Source organism: Triticum urartu, chromosome 2A, assembly GCF_056163025.1.
Source record: "Triticum urartu cultivar PI428250 chromosome 2A, HENAU_Tu73, whole genome shotgun sequence".
NCBI lineage: Eukaryota > Viridiplantae > Streptophyta > Magnoliopsida > Poales > Poaceae > Triticum > Triticum urartu.
Genome location: NC_141874.1, coordinates 539,637,980 through 539,650,849, shown reverse-complemented (window position 1 = coordinate 539,650,849; position 12,870 = coordinate 539,637,980).

Below are 12,870 nucleotides of genomic sequence, written 5' to 3'. Positions count from 1 at the left end.
GAAAAGTTATGGTCGGATACGATAGTCAGATCCAGGTTGAGACAAGGTCCGAATCGGACTGACCCAATTAGAGATGCAACGAGATATGGTAATCTGTTAGTCTTTAGTACGACATGTGTTTTGTGTCCTAAGACTTGAGCTAGGTGCATGGACTTGGGATGATGACCGACCTACTTTGTTCCGGCCAAACGCTACTCCATGACTGGTTAATTATAAAGGTTAGTTTTAGACTTGTCTAGATCCATGTCATGAGACATGGTCGAGCAAGATGAGATTTGCCCCTCCGACTGGAGATATATACTCTTGGCCCCTCGTGTGATCCAATCAGGATTAGCATGGACATGCAATGATTATTATGAGATAATCTGGTTCTGAGGTTGGTATCACTGGAATGAGAAAGAGGTCGGGCTGGCACAAGGATGACCAACTCGCCTTGAGCCTGGCAACTTATAGCGTGAGGTGGAAGGAACGAAAGCTAAAACATCGTACATGTTTGCCTACCTAGCTTCATCAAACATTTGGCTGTCGGCACACTTTGCTAGAAGTGATTACTGGCTGGCCGAGCCGGATATGATGCAACTCATGACCGAGTGGACGAGAAACTAAGGGTTTCATGCTTAAGGGTTAAGGGACCTACGAGGTTGCGTCCGATTTCGCTGGTCGGATGAGATACAACCAAGACTTGGATCCGAGCCGAGTAGAATTTCGGAATATAGAGTCCCGTGGTCCCCAAGTGTTGAGACCATGATGGGATGTCTAGTGGAGAGACACCCTCAGTGTTGGGTAATCGTCTTGGATCAGGAGCTGGTCTGAATAGAACTACAAGAGTTGCATCTAGCCATTCTCCACCCGTAGGCTATGCAGATCAGACCTAGCAGTCCACCTCCAGGTGTTCCTCTTGTACGTGAGGATACCATTAGAGGCGGTGCACTTGCGCTGCCCCTGTAAGCCTGTTCGAGGGATCGGGTGATTGATTATACGTGGGAATTCGGTGACGAGGAAGAGACGAATCCAAGGATGCGCTGCTCTGACTCTTCTTCCGGTGCTAGGGACTGCACATCTAGTGGTAATCTCATGATCTTTCTCCTAAGCATGCTCTTGGGTTGTCTGCATTGTAGGATTAAATTTTAATTAGCAATAGTTGCACACCGCGTAGCCCAATACGAGTAAGGACTGATCATAACACTCTTTCAACATTGGTGATTGGGTGTTCGTCAAGTTACAACCGCATTTCCAAGTATCTGTGGCGATGTGCTCTAATCATAAACTTACTTGGTATTTTGGAACCTTCAAGGTGGTGGCTCAAGTTGGTAACGTTTCGTGCAAACTGGAGTTGCCGACAACAAGCCACGTTCATCTTGTGTTTCACGTCTCACTACTAAGGAGTACTCTATCGCCAGTGTCTGAAGTGTGCACCAAAGTTTTAGGACCAAAAAGGTGCACACACACGCCCCTCTAGTACTTGAAGCTGTATCACCAAAGAGATCCATTGCGTGAGGTACAACATCCATTCCTCAAGCCCTCGTCAAGTGCTCCACACAACAGGCGTCGCTAGCGACCTGGGAAGATTTCCTTGAGGTGCAAACCAATTTCCATGGGCAACAACTTGGGGACAAGACGTTTCTAAAGGAGAGGTCGATGCCCCCTTCTACTACCCCTACTATTGGAATGGCTCAAGAGGAAAGCCCAAGTGTCGCAAGAAGCCCAACCAGAGGTTGACCCATCTACTTGGCTAGTGTGACTGAGTGATATATAGGGAGTGCACTGTGTGTATGAGAGGGTGTGCGTTATGGTCTAGCTTGTATTTGCTCCCCTGTCCTCTTCTTTTATTGCCCGAATCCCTCCTCTCTTGCTTCCTGATTCCCAATTGTCTCTCCCAAATACTCTTGTGAAGTGGTTAAATCTAGTTTCATTGATCGGGGCACACAACAAGGTAGTAGGGTAGTTGCACCTTGTCCACTACAAATCGGACCCTATTTTTTTTACATCTTAAGTGTCTCATTAAAAGATTATCGTTTTCGTAGGAGATGACATTGTCGTCGATGGTAAAACTGTAGTGATGACTGTCAATTTTGAATCTCCGGAGTCTCGGTCGTCAGTTGACACTACGTAATACAAACGAATTACGGAGAGGCAACCCATGATTAGATGACTTGAATGGGTAGTGGAATCAAACCTTTGTATGTGCTACCTCCGTCCTGATTTGGGTTTAAAGTTTGATCATATATTTAACTAGCAAAATCTTAATCATGTCACCAAAATTATATTTTTGAATTCATATTTGAATATAGTTTACAATAATATTGTTTTTATACATATAACTTATATTTTATATTAGTTAAAAGCAGGGTCAAAATATGAGAAAGACTAGTAGAGATGTAATACACATGCATTATATAATCCCAATCACCGCATCCAAGCTTGGGTTCGAAAAGCCAGTGAAGATAATCTTTCACTGTCCAAAAAATTACCTAGTTTGACCCTATAGGGCAATACTCGAAACCATAAAAAGATGACAAGTTGTGGTAGCGGCAGATCTGAGATCTGCGCGAGTTCTTGGCCGCGATTCCATTCACACCGCTTTCACCCAAAAGTGGAGGTCGCCCTCCATGGGCCTGGAGGCTGTAGCAACATGGCCAAGCCACGGCTGGTCGAGCCGGATATGAGGTGACTCGTGACCGAGTGGACGAGAACCTAAGGGTTGCACGCTTAAGGGTTAAGGGACCTACGAGGTTGGGTTCGATTTCGCTGGTCGGATGAGACACAACCAAGACTTGGATCCGAGCCGAGTAGAATTTCGGAATATAGAATCCTGATGGGCCCCAAGTGTTGAGACCACGATGAGATGTCTAGTGGAGAGACACCCTCAGTGCTGGGTAATCGTCTTGGATCAAGAGCTGGTCTGAATAGAACTACAAGAGTTGCATCTAGCCATTCTCCACGCGTAGGCTATGTGGATCAGACCTAGCAGTCCACCCCCAGGCGTTCCTCTTGTACGTGAGGATACCATTAGAGGCGGTGCACTTGCGCTGCCCCTGTAAGCCTGTTCGAGGGATCGGGTGATTGATTATACGTGGGGATTCGGTGACGAGGAAGAGACGAATCCAAGGATGCGATGCTCTGACTCTTCTTCCGGTGCTAGGGACTGCACATCTAGTGGTAATCTCATGATCTTTCTCCTAAGCATGCTCTTGGGTTGTCTGCATGGTAGGATTAAAGTTTAATTAGCAATAGTTGCACACCGCGTAGCCCAACACGAGTAAGGACTGATCATAACACTCTTTCAACATTGGTGATTGGGTGTTCGTCAAGTTACAACCGTATTTCCAAGTATCTGTGGCGATGCGCTCTAATCATAAATTTATTTATGGTATTTTGGAACCTTCTAGGTGGTGGCTCAAGTTGGTAACGTTTCGTGCAAACTGGAGTTGCCGCCAACAAGCCACGTTTATGTTGTGTTTCATGTCTCGCTACTAAGGAGTACTCTATCGTCAGTGTCTGAAGTGTGCACCAAAGTTTTAGGACCAAAAAGGTGCACACACACGCCCCTCTAGTACTTGAAGTTGTATCACCAAGGAGATCCATTACGTGAGGTACAACATCCATTCCTCAAGCCCTCGTTAAGTGCTCCACACAACAGGCGTCGCTAGCGACCTGGGAAGATTTCCTTGAGGTGCGAACCGATTTCCAAGGGCAACAACTTGGGGACAAGACGTTTCTAAAGGAGAGGTCGATGCCCCCCTTCTACTACCCCTACTATTGGAATGGCTCAAGAGGAAAGCCCAAGTGTCGCAAGAAACCCAACCAGAGGTTGACCCATCTACCTGGCTAGTGTGACTGAGTGATATATAGGGAGTGCACTGTGTGTATGAGAGGGTGTGCGTTATGGTCTGGCTTGTATTTGCTCCCCCTATCCTCTTCTTTTATTGCCTGAATCCCTCCTCTCTTGCTTCCTAATCCCCAATTGTCTCTCCCAAATACTCTTGTGAAGTGGTTAAATCTAGTTTCATTGATCGGGGCACATAACAAGGTAGTAGGGTAGTTGCACCTTGTCCACTACAAATCGAACCCTATTTTTTTTACATCTTAAGTGTTTCATTAAAAGAGTATCGTTTTCGTAGAAGATGACATTGCCGTTGATGGTAAAACTTTAGTGATGGCTGTCAATTTTGAATCTCCGAAGTCTCGGTTTTCAGTTAACACTACGTAATACAAACAAATTACGGAGAGGCAACCCATGATTAGATGACTTGAATGGGTGGTGGAATCAAACCTTTGTATGTACTACCTCTGTCCTGATTTGAGTTAAAGTTTGATCATATATTTAACTAGCAAAATATTAATCGTGTCACCAAAAATTATATTTTTGAATTCATATTTGAATATAACTTACAATAATATTGTTTTCGATACATATAACTTATATTTCATTAGTTAAAACCAGGGTCAAAATATGACCCCAAAAATGAGAAAGACTAGTAGAGATGTAATAAACATGCATTATATAATCACCGCATCCAAGTTTGGGTTCGAAAAGCCAGTGAAGACGATCTTATAGGCCAATACTCGAAACCGTAAAAAGACGACAAGTTGTGGCAGCGGCAGATCTGAGATCTGCACCAGTTCTTGGCCGCGATTCCATTCACGTCGCTTTCACCCAAAAGTGGAGGTCGCCCTCCGTGGGCCTGGAGGGCTGTAGCGACATGGCCAAGCCACGGCTCGCAAGCTGTTACGTGCACAAGTTGTGCGCCCCCAAGGCCCCCGTCGCTCACGCTGGATTATTGCGGGTCGCGACCGCGCAACGTTGTTTGGTAGTACTGTACCACTTTAATTATTGAGCGGTGGGCCAGCTAAATATCACGACAACATAGTACTAAAAGAGTCGAAAAATACAGCCAGCCTCGGCCCGCGGCGCCGCAGCCAGGCCCGGCTCGGCTCGGCTCGAGTCGCCCTCCACCGTCCGTTCCGGGAACCGCATCCGGTTCGCCGTGATGGCCACCTGTCGAGATCCCACAGGCCGCCCGAATTCTTTTACTGGCGTCCACGCGCCCGGCCCGCCCCCCCGGGCGAACCAAAAGCAGCCCAGCAGCCCCGGCCCCTCCACGCCGACCGGTAGGCCCAGGGGATGCCTGCCACCCACCCGTCATCGGGCGTCCCATGAATCTCCCCGCTGGGATTCCCGGTAGCTCTCGCGCCAGGCAGCGCCAACGTCGCGGCGCCCCGGGCCTGTCGGGCCCCGCCACGCCGCGCGCAGCCATTCGCCCGCCCCACCGTGCGCGTCGGGCGCGACCGGTTGGCGAGGGGGCGGGACGTCACGGGGACAGCGGCCGGCCGCGTGTTCGTGGGTGGGTCGTGGGCGGGTGTGGTGCCAAGCCTGTGGTTCCTCCTCACTCGGTTGCGACGCGGGAACGTCGGGGAATCTCCCACCCCTTTTCCCTTCCGACGGCGATTACGACGTTAACGTCTCGTCAGCGCGCGAGGTTAACAAGTAATTTGGCTGCGTGCTCCTCTTTGCCTTGGCCACCCAAACGGACGATGATGGGTGGTGGAGGCACTGTGCAGGAGTTGGTGAGGCGCGCGGGAGCCAATCATCCCCCGGTTTTGTTCGCCTCCGTGACGTGATCGCCATCCGATTTGGAAGTTCTCGCACGTTTAGTAGCCCCCAAGATTCCACAGGCCGGGCGGGGCTTGCGTCTCCGATGCGAATTAGACCGGCTGATCGGCTGTTATTGGCTGAGCCTGGTTGTTTAAGTGGGAAAAACTGGTAGTTTATGGGCCGTGGGCACGCGCGAGGGATCCACAGGCACGATCGTGCTTCCTGCGACGACGATGAGATCACAGGTTTAAAATGAGCGCCTCCTCCATGAATCCGCGGACGGAACCAATGCTTTCGTCAGTGAATACGGGATGGGAGCAGCGAATGCCTTATTTTTCAGCAAGTTGGCCGAGGGGCCAGTGGGGTTATGGCGTGGGTCAAAATGATTAGGTTCTCAGAATCTAAATCATCGGCGCAACCTTCCATTGGTGGTCACTCGCCAGTTGTGACTTGTGAGTTGTGTCGGCTCAAAAGATGCACGCCAGTTTTAAGGTAATGGCGAAAAGGCATCAGCTTTTTTTTTTGAGTGGAAGCTTTCACCACAGATATTACACAATGTAATGCACGTTTACACAGAGCCACGCACAAAAGAATGCAGGAAGATTTCTGCAGGTACACACTCATGTAGTTCCGTGTAACAGAGGGCCGAGAGCAGAAACAAAAAAAGTGATTCGAAGGAGAGGCAACATAAGCTACGTGTACTAGCCTTGTAGCACAAGCGTTCGCCGTGTTGTGTACCAAGCTAAACATCCTCCGTCGTCGTACGGTATGGAGGGTTTGTTTTCTTAGAAAATTTTTGGAGGTGAAGCAGGGTTTTTTTTTTAGGGGTGGAGGTGAAGCATGTGAAGAAGACAACGGGCCATGGGCCTTGTGCAGTCATCAATTATCTTCTTTAACCCCCCAACAGATGAGCTAGACTTTAAGGTGGTGTTTGGTTCTCTAGTCCTAGGATTTTTTCTAGTCCCAACTAAAAAGTCCCTAATCACTAACAAGTCTCTCCCTGTTTGTTTACAGATACTCCCTCCGGTCCTTTTTACTCTGCACATTGAATTTGCCGAAAGTCAAACTTTGCTAAGTTTGACCAAATTTATATTAGAAATTATTAGCATCTATAATATCTAATAAATATAATATGAAAATATATTTCAAGATGAATCTACTGATATTGGTGTTGTTATGTGAATGTCTATAATTTTTTATATAAACTTGGTCAAAGTTGGATGAGATTGACTTTAGACAAACCTAATATGCAGAGTAAAAAGGACCGGAGGGAGTACTAAAAAGTCCATAGTCCCTTCCTAGAGGTTATTAAATGACCATGTTGCCCCTAGTATATAGAAAAATAACGATCAAACAACACCATGGGATGGCGGGCCAATGGATGCATGGAGGGGCATTGTTGGAAAAGTCTCAAAAAGACCCTCCTTAAGAGTCTTCTTCATTTAGTCCCAAATGCCTAGTTTAGTCCCTAAAAAGTCTCTCCTGTTTGGTAAAAAAGTCTCTAAAAGGGACTTTTTTAGTCCCTACACAAAAAAGTCCCTGGAAACAAACACCCCCTAAGTCCAGAAAGAATAGATCCACTAGAACAGAATTTAGGGGAACTCCTATTTGCCGCTCTCTGCGGCAAGTTGTCGCCCCCACGTACAGGGGATTCTACGACTGGGCCAGCCCACGAAGGTAACCACACGCTGCGAAGTGTTGTAGCTCCCGAAAAAAAACCTCGCGGGGTTATCGAACAAACTGAAAGAACATGCGGTGCCCCCATGTTTGGTTTTGGTAATTGATGACAATCTCTATGGACTAATGGTTGCCTTGAGTTATATTTGAAGGTTTTGTCCATAGGATTTTCTTGGAGTACATGTGTTGGTTTCAAGGAGAGTTTGTGTCGACCAAGGTGCTATTCAAAGAATTACCTAAAGATTGGTCTTGTGAGAGGTCGATCAAGGCTAAGTTAAAGAGTGAATCAAGTTGATCAACCCACAAAGCGTAGAAGATGTACCGAGAGGGATCAAGTGATCCCATGGTATGGTAAGCATTGTCAATTACGCTTTGTGTACTAACCCATGGTCTTTGTGAGGGTTCTTTGTGGGATTAGGTTGCGGTGTGCAAGTTCAAGTGGAGCACCACGAAGAGATCAAATGCTTGAAGCTTGCTGTCCTTTGTGGTGACAATGGACCTGTGAAGATGTGCGGAAGAGTAGCTCACCCATAGTAGAGTATGGGGAAGCAATCAACTAGTCTTCATCGAGTCAACACAATCAAGAAAGGTTGCGGTGTGCAAGTTCAAGTGGAGCATCACGAAGAGATCAAATGCTTGAAGCTTGCCGTCCTTTGTGGTGACAATGGACTTGTGAAGATGTGCGGAAGAAAGGCTCACCCATAGTGGAGTATGGGGGAGCAATCAACTAGTATTCATCGAGCCAACACAATCAAGAAAGGTGGTCCAACTTGAGGAAGTCAAGATCGTCATCATCTAGCTCAAATGGACCATGTGCAAGGCAAAGGTTTGCCCTTGATAGGTTTTCTATTTTACCGGTCTCATGATGGTAGTTGGGAGACCGGGTTATAGGATCGATTGCCGTACTATCAAGGGGGGCTCTCAATGAGTAGCTTGATCGTATCGTTCGTAGAGAGCTCAAACCATTGCATCCTTGCATCATCTTTCTTGGTTCTTGTTTGGTTCTCTTTGTGAGTCTTAGAGCTTACGGTCATCTTGTTGACAAGCTTGAGTTCATCGAAAACGGAGTTCGCTTGCATCTTCTATGATGTTTTCGATGTTGGAGGTTTTGCCGGTTCTTCTCGGTTGGAGGTTTCACTCCTCTTTTTGTTAGGCATACCTCTCCTGCCTCTTCTTACTATAACCAGTCGTTGTTTTGATGCTACTCGTCGTCTTTTTTCCAACAAGCTTGAGTTTGCTCAATTCGGAGCTCATATGCAGAAGTTATGGCAGTTCTTGTTCTCTTGAGTGTGGTTTTGTCAGGGTCCGCGTTGGAAAGGTTTGGGTGGATTCATCACGTACACGTCTCCTTCTTTTCCCCTCCTTCTTCCTTGGAGCTTCCTCCGTTTTCTTGCCTCCCTTGTGTGGCTGCCGTTGTTGGTTGCGGTAGTACTGCTTCCAGGAAAGCGGTAGTACCGTAGGCATCAGCGGTAGTACCGTGCAGTGGCACGGTAGTACCGCAGGTGCCCACGGTAGTACCGCTCCCCTGGAGCCGCACTACCGCTGCCCACCAGGCTAGTGCCGCCCCTTTGCGGTAGTAGGAGCGGATGTAATTTTTTACATCCGCACCTACCGCGGTAGTACCGCTTTCGCCGTGCGGTAGTACCGCGCTATGCGGTCAGGCAGTAGTACCGCCCCTCGGCAGTACTACTGTGTCGGGTTTTTGCTACTTCCGTTTCTTTGCGGAAGTAGGCACGGAAGTTTTCCTTTTCCCCTGGCTGGGACTTTTGCCTCGCGATAGTACCGCATGGGGTGCCCGGTAGTACCGCGCGTGCGGAAGTTCCGCCCCCAGCTCCTGTGCGTCTGTTTAGTGGTTCTGTGCTGGGGTTGCGGCAGTACCGTGGGTCGGTACGGTAGTACCGCACAGCCGTGCGGTAGTACCGCTTGGATCCAAGCAGTAGTACCGCGCGGCCTTGCGGTAGTACCGCTGGCCAGGCGCGGTAGTACCGCTGGCCGCGGGCTGGTTGGTGGGTAACGATTGGATTTTTCCCCACCTATAAAAGGGGGTCTTCTTCCCCAATGAACCTAATCCTTTTAGCTCGTGTTCTTCCCACATTGTTGACCTTCTTCGAGCTTGCTAACTCTCAATCCCTCCAATGATTCTTGCTAGTTCTTGAGGGAAAAGAGAGAGGAGATCTAGATCCACGTTTCCACCAATCACTTTCTCCTCTAAGTGAGGGGAACCCCTTGGATCTAGATCTTGGAGTTATTCGTGTTCTTCTTTCGTTCTTCCTCTCATTTTCTTCCCTAGCATTAGTTGATTTGGTGGGATTGGGAGAGAAGGACTTGGGCACTCCGTGTGCCCTTGCCATTGCATTTGGTGCATCGGTTTGAGTTCTCCACGGTGATACGTGTGTTGGGGGAACGTTGCAGAAAACAAAAAATTTCCTACTCGTTTCACCAAGATCCATCTAGGAGTTCATCTAGCAACGAGTGATTAGATGCATCTACGTACCTTGTAGATCGCGAGCGGAAGCGTTCAAAGAACGGGGATGATGTAGTCGAACACGACGTGATTCAAATCACCGATGATCAAGCACCGAACGGACGGTGCCTCCGCGTTGAACACACGTACGGAACGGATGACGTCTCCTCCTTTCTTGATCCAGCAAGGGGGGAAGAGAGGTTGATGAAGATCCAGCAGCACGACGGCGTGGTGGTGGATGCAGGGCGTCACAGTAGCAGGGCTTCGCCTATACTACGAGAGAGAGACGTAACGGGGAGAGAGGAAGCACCAAAGGCTGAGGGATGAAATCCTCCCTCTCCTCAACTATATATAGGAGGTCCAAGGGGGGGGTGCGCAGCCTAGGAGATCCAATCTCCTAGGTGCGGCGGCCAGGGGAGGGTTTCCCTCCCCCCCAAGGCACCTCGGGGTGCCTTCCACCACTTGGACTCCTCCGTGGTGGAAACCCTAGGCGCATGGGCCTAGTAGGGCTGGTGCCCTTGGCCCATGAAGGCCAAGGCGCACCCCCTACAGCCCATGTGGCCCCCCCGGGACAGGTGGCCCCACCCGGTGGGCCCCCGAGACCCCTCCGGTGGTCCCGATACAATACCAATAACCCCGAAACTTGTCCCGATGGCCGAAACAGCACTTCCTATATATAATTCTTTACCTCCGGACCATTCCGGAACTCCTCGTGACATCCGGGATCTCATCCGGGACTCCGAACAACATTCGGGTTACTGCATATTCATATGTTCATAACCCTAGCGTCACCGAACCTTAAGTGTGTAGACCCTACGGGTTCGGGAGACAAGCAGACATGACCGAGACGACTCTCCGGTCAATAACCAACAGCGGGATCTGGATACCCATGATGGCTCCCACATGCTCCATGATGATCTCATCGGATGAACCACGATGTTGAGGATTAATCAACCCCGTATACAATTCCCTTTGTCAATCGGTATGTTACTTGCCCGAGACTCGATCGTCGGTATCCCAATACCTTGTTCAATCTCGTTACCGGCAAGTCACTTTACTCGTACCGTAATGCATGATCCCGTGATCAACCACTTGGTCACCTTGAGCTCATAATGATGATGCATTACCGAGTGGGCCCAGTGATACCTCTCCGTTATCCAGAGTGACAAATCCCAGTCTCGATCCGTGTCAACCCAACAGACACTTTCGGAGATACCTGTAATGCACCTTTATAGTCACCCAGTTACGTTGTGACGTTTGATACACCCAAAGCACTCCTACGGTATCCGGGAGTTACACGATCTCATGGTCAAAGGAAAAGATACTTGACATTGGAAAAGCTCTAGCAAACGAACTACACGATCTTTGTACTATGCTTAGGATTGGGTCTTGTCCATCACATCATTCTCCTAATGATGTGATCCCGTTATCAATGACATCCAATGTCCATAGCCAGGAAATCATGACTATCTGTTGATCAACGAGCTAGTCAACTAGAGGCTTACTAGGGACATATTATGGTCTATGTATTCACACGTGTATTACGATTTCCGGATAATACAGTTATAGCATGAATAAAGACAATTATCATGAACAAAGAAATATAATAATAATGCTTTTATTATTGCCTCTAGGGCATATTTCCAACAGTCTACCACTTGCACTAGAGTCAATAATCTAGTTACATTGTGATGAATCGAATACCCATGGAATTCTGGTGTTGATCATGTTTTGCCCTAGGGAGAGGTTTAGTCAACGGATCTGCTATATTCAGGTCCGTATGTACTTTACAAATCTCTATGTCTCCATCTTGAACATTTTCATGAATGGAGTTGAAGCGACGCTTGATGTGCCTTGTCTTCTTGTGAAACCTGGGCTCCTTGGCAAGTGCAATAGCTCCAGTGTTGTCACAAAAGAGTTTGATTGGCCCCGACGCATTGGGTATGACTCCTAGGTCGGTGATGAACTCCTTCACCCATATAGCTTCATGTGCTGCCTCCGAGGCTGCCATGTACTCCGCTTCACATGTAGATCCCGCCACGACGCTCTGTTTGCAGCTGCACCAGCTCACTGCTCCACCATTCAACATATACACGTATCCGGTTTGTGACTTAGAGTCATCCAGATCTGTGTCGAAGCTAGCGTCGACGTAACCCTTTACGACGAGCTCTTCGTCACCTCCATAAACGAGAAACATTTCCCTAGTCCTTTTCAGGTACTTCAGGATATTCTTGACCGCTGTCCAGTGTTCCTTGCCGGGATTACTTTGGTACCTTCCTACCAAACTTACGGCAAGGTTTACATCAGGTCTGGTACACAGCATGGCATACATAATAGAACCTATGGCTGAGGCATAGGGGATGACCCTCATCTCTTCTATCTCTTCTGCCGTGGTCGGACATTGAGCTGAGCTCAATTTCATACCTTGCAAAACAGGCAAGAACCCTTTCTTGGACTGATCCATTTTGAACTTCTTCAAAATCTTATCAAGGTATGTGCTTTGTGAAAGACCTATGAGGCGTCTTGATCTATCTCTGTAGATCTTGATGCCTAATATATAAGCAGCTTCTCCAAGGTCCTTCATTGAAAAACTTTTATTCAAGTAGGCCTTGATGCTGTCCAAGAGTTCTATATCATTTCCCATCAAAATATGTCATCTACATATAGTATGAGAAATGCTACAGAGCTCCCACTCACTTTCTTGTAAACACAGGCTTCTCCATAAGTCTGCGTAAACCCAAACGCTTTGATCATCTCATCAAAGCGAATGTTCCAACTCCGAGATGCTTGCACCAGCCCATAAATCGAGCGTTGGAGCTTGCACACCTTGTTAGCATTCTTAGGATCAACAAAACCTTCCGGCTGCATCATATACAATTCTTCCTTAAGGAAACCATTAAGGAATGCCGTTTTGACGTCCATTTGCCATATTTCATAATCATAGAATGCGGCAATTGCTAACATGATTCGGACGGACTTCAGCTTCGCTACCGGTGAGAAAGTCTCATCGTAGTCAACCCCTTGAACTTGTCGATAACCCTTAGCGACAAGCCTAGCTTTATAGATGGTCACATTACCATCCGCGTCTGTCTTCTTCTTAAAGATCCATTTATTTTCTATGGCTCGCCGTTCA